Source organism: Choloepus didactylus, chromosome 3, assembly GCF_015220235.1.
Source record: "Choloepus didactylus isolate mChoDid1 chromosome 3, mChoDid1.pri, whole genome shotgun sequence".
NCBI classification, from domain to species: domain Eukaryota; kingdom Metazoa; phylum Chordata; class Mammalia; order Pilosa; family Megalonychidae; genus Choloepus; species Choloepus didactylus.
In genome coordinates this window covers 17,146,024-17,150,543 of record NC_051309.1, presented here as the reverse complement: position 1 = coordinate 17,150,543, position 4,520 = coordinate 17,146,024, and the positions used below count along the sequence as shown (strand labels likewise).

At 38.2% G+C, this 4,520-nt stretch overlaps 1 pseudogene; it reads left to right on the top strand.

Annotated features, from left to right (window-relative positions):
- Positions 1–406: 406 nt before the first annotated feature.
- On the top strand, positions 407–3,789 carry LOC119530209 (annotated as a pseudogene).
- Positions 3,790–4,520: the final 731 nt, after the last annotated feature.

Below are 4,520 nucleotides of genomic sequence, written 5' to 3'. Positions count from 1 at the left end.
CAACAGAAAACAAGAAAGAGCCTTCCATGGTACTCTACATGCTAGTTGGATAGAGGCAAACAACGTAAGTAAACAAAAAAGATAATCCCAGAAGATAGCAAGTGTTAAGAAAAATATTAAGGGGAGCGATGTGACAGATAATACATGAATGAGAGTTGTTTTCTTTTTTTTTAATTTATTCTAGAACATGAACAGAGATTCACCCAAAGGTAGCAGTTGAAATGAGACTGAAATGGCAAAAAGGAACAACCACCTAAAGATACAGGGGAGGAGTGTTCCAGGCAGAGGGAACAGTAAGGGCAAGAGCTGGGAGGTGGAAGCAGACTTGGAGGATTCAAAGGTTAGACAGATGACCAGGGCTGAACTTAGTGAGGCTCACTGATGTGCACATGGGCTGGTAAGCGGCATGCCCAGGCTGCAGCAGCAGACACAGGTGGAGCGTGAGCTTCTTCCCTCTGTGTGGTAAACCCATCTACACTTGTTTAACTGCAGACTCCTGCCTGCACATCCTCAGAGCCATGGTTTGCCTTTTGTAGCCCTGTGAAGTCCTCCCTGGCCACCCCAGACTGGCTTCACCTCACACTCTTCTGGTCTCACCCTGTGTGCTTTGCTCACCACTAAGACTACACCCAATGCACGGATGCCATTTATTTGCTCTTTGGTCTCATTGTTCCTTGATTAAGAAGGGGTCTTCTGTTAGATTATCCTTTCTTAACAGGGGTGATATCGTCCCTGACGGAACAGAAATTGATTCTTGATGGGGGAGTAAAAAAAAATCTTGCTCTTTTTTATTTTTAAAACACAGATATTAACACAGTACATACACAGACATACAATATATCTGAGTTATTAACATTTCATGGGGAGCTGGGAACCATTAAGAAAAAATGTCTGAAAAGGCTACTTAGGATAATGATGAAAAGGTTGAGAAACACTAAGTTAGATCTAGTCAGAGTATTTTTTATTTTTTATTCAATTACATTTTATGAACATCTTGATATGTCATTGATGTTCTCCTACAACATCCTTTTAAATTCTGCTTAGTTGTGTTGTATAGATGTATTACTATTTAGCTAGTCATCTCTTATTGCAAGTTTAGATTACTTCCAATTTCTTGATGTTATGAATTAGTTTTGGATTATCTTTGTAACTAATTCATCTTGCACATTCTTAATAATTAAGACAAATTTTTTAAAGTGGGAGTTTTGAGTGGCAAGGCATGCATATTTAACAGTTTTTAAAAATACATATGCTGCCAAATTGACCACAGCCAAATGATACTTCCATAAACCATGTAGGAGGGAGTCTATTTCCCCACATTCTTGCCAAAAGGTTGGTTATTATCATTTTTACAACTTTGCTAATTTGATAGGCACAGAAGGATACTCAAAAGTTTTTCATTGCAGTTTTCAAAAACCTGACTCAAAGAGCTGAAGAAGACAAACTGGGGGAAAAGAAGAGGGTTGGGGGGAGATTGATTCCTCATATAACTGGAAAATCCCAGGGGTAGATTCACTTTAGGTAAGGTTTGATTTATATTCAAAATTATACTGCGACCCATATGGGTTTGGCTTTTTCTGAGTTAGCTGCCTTCTGCCTGTGTTGTGTCATTTCAACATCCAAGTCAGAGAAAGGGAGTCTAATAAAAACAGCAACCTAATAAAAACCTAATGGCTGCGTCTCCCTACTCCTGAATGGCCCTATTTGGGACACGTGCCATCATGGAACTGGTCAGTGGTGAGGGGATGGTCCCTGGCTCACACCCCCTCAGTCCCACCCCATGAAGTCCAGGGGCAGGTGCCATGAGTCCTGTGGTTTCCTCAAAGCCAAACCAGCATATGGTGGCCCACAAGATGGAGTGGATGTTGGATGGGTAAACAATAAGAAATCTACTATAAGGGGTACTCATCATTTGAAGAGGAATGGCAAACCCAAATAAGATCATTTCACATTCCTCCTCAAACATACATTACAGTTTCAAATTGCTCATGGATAAAGACTAAAATCTTCAAAGAGCGTTACGGAACCCTACATGGCTGTCCTGCTCCTTTTATTTCTCCCCACTGGATTTTTTATTTTTTCCAAGCCTCACCTTAACACTATCTTCTAATCTTGGACAAGCCTTAACCTTCCTTAGCCTCAGTGATCTCGTCTGTAAAAATGGGGTTTTTAATCCTACCTTAATCTAACCAACAGGATAGCAGTAAGCCATATAAAGTGAGCCCACAGATGATAAATCCTTACATCTATGACTAGGTTCCCAAATCCAAGCAGTGGACTCCTGGAGAAACCTGGAGACCAAGATTGTGGGGCTACCTCTAAAGAAATTCATTGTTTGCCTTTGGGAAAGGAACCAAATTACTACACTTCCATTTCCTCCCTCTATAAAAAATAAGGCTGGGAATTCTGGCCTTTATAATACGTTATTTCAACATAAGGAATAAAGTCCTATGTGAAGGCTGGTCAGTGAATGAGGTACTACCAGGGCTTTGGCAATTCCTATGGCCACTTCAGGCCAACGCTGAGCATGTAATGATCTATGTCATCACATGTATATTATGTAATAATAACTGTCATCAATTGTAATTTATTGAATGCCTCTTATAAACCAGGCACTATACTAAGTTCTTTTAAACTTTGTATTTTGGAATAATGTTTACCTTACAGAAAAGTTGCAAAATAGTACAGAGTTTTGGCATTCCCTTCATTCAGCTTTTATATAACCATCATACAATTATCAAACCAAGAAATTAGTACAATACTACTAACCAAACTATAGTCTTTCCTCAAATCTCACCAATTTTTCCTCTCATGTCCTTTTTCCGTTCCAGAATTCAACCCGGAATCTCACCTTGCCTTCGTTATCTCACCTTAGTCTTCTCCAACTGTGACAGTTCCTCAGTCTTTCTTTGTCTGTCATGACTTGCCACTTTTAAGTGGTACAGTACAGTTATTTTGTAGCATGTCCCTCAATTTGGAATTCTACGTTTTTCCATTACTGTATTGAGGTTATGCATTTTTGGTAAGAAAACTGCAAATGTGAAATGCCCCCTCAGTGCATTATAGCATCGCACAATTGATGCCAATATGTATTATTACAGGTGATGTCAATTCACTTGGTGAAGGCACGGTATGCCAGGCTTCTCCTTGTAAAGTTGCTGTTTTTCTTTTCATAAAAATAAAGATTTTGCTATTTGCTGCTGCCAAGTGTTGACCAGCGCTCGCCCCCGGCCTACTGCATCTGCTCTGTCCTGTGAGGTTTCTGGTGTCACCCTCTGCAGGTCTCAGAGTAGTCACTGCTGCCGCCCTACCAGAAAAGGAGTCAACCACTCAGCGATTCTGTCATCACCAACATAACCTAAGAATAAAGGTAAGGGAGATAAAAATAAGCGGAGAGGTAAAAATGAGAAACAATCTGGAAAAAGGGAGTTGAGTTTTAAAGAAGATGGACACGAGTAGGCAAAGGTAATCAAAATGTTGGGAAATGGACAATTAGAAGCAACGTGTTTTGATGGTGTAAAGAGGTTATGTCACATCAGAGGAAAATTGACGAAAAAGGTTTGGATAAATACCTCAGACCGATTATATTGGTTGGTCTACGGGACTATCAGGATAACAAAGCTGATGCAATTTTAAATCAATGCAGATGAAGCTAGAAGTCTGAAGGCAAATGGCAAGCTTCCAGAGTATGCTAAAATAAATGAAACAGATATATTTGGTCCTGGAGATGATGATGAAATCCAGTTTGATAAGCTTGGTGATGATGATGAAAACATTGATGATATCTAAATTGAGTTCAATGTTTTATATTATAGTTTTTCTGAGGATTGTTCTACAGTTTGGATTTTTGGCCATCATCTGTTAAGAAAACTAAACCTTCATTTAGCCAAAGTGTATATTGTTAAAGCAGTTCAATGTTTGGGTTAAAATATTTATTATATTTCTTTAAAAACTTGTGACACTGAAGTATTTCTTTTGATGTTAGGGAACTTAAGGGTAAATATCTGCTATTGTAAAAAATGAAATTCCTTTTGTACTGTGGCCATGTCTAGCAAATGGAGGTATTAAATACATAGTTTGGCTTATAATCATCATGTATTATGGTGAGCTCTAGTACGAATAAGGATGTGTACAGATTTCTGTGTTCCAGTTACCTAGATGTTCTCTTGTGATTTTGATAAAATTTACGGAAGGCAGAAATCTACACCTGAAGTCAAAATGATTGGGGTATTTTCATTATTTATGTAGCCATGTGTATTTTATACTAACTTTGATATCTCATACATTCATTTTACCCTTTTTGGTTGCCACTTTCATTTGAAAAAAAAAGAACAAAAGCAATTCCAAAATGCAGATTTTAGAACAAGGGTTTGAATAGCAGTTGCAGATACTGGGTTGATAATCAATTACCTTAATTTTGGAAATATGGATACATTAGTTGACAGTGTTTTTACTTAAAGACATAGACAAATTCTCAAACAAAAAAGGCAGATCTGATGGCAAGGTACATAGAATATTTT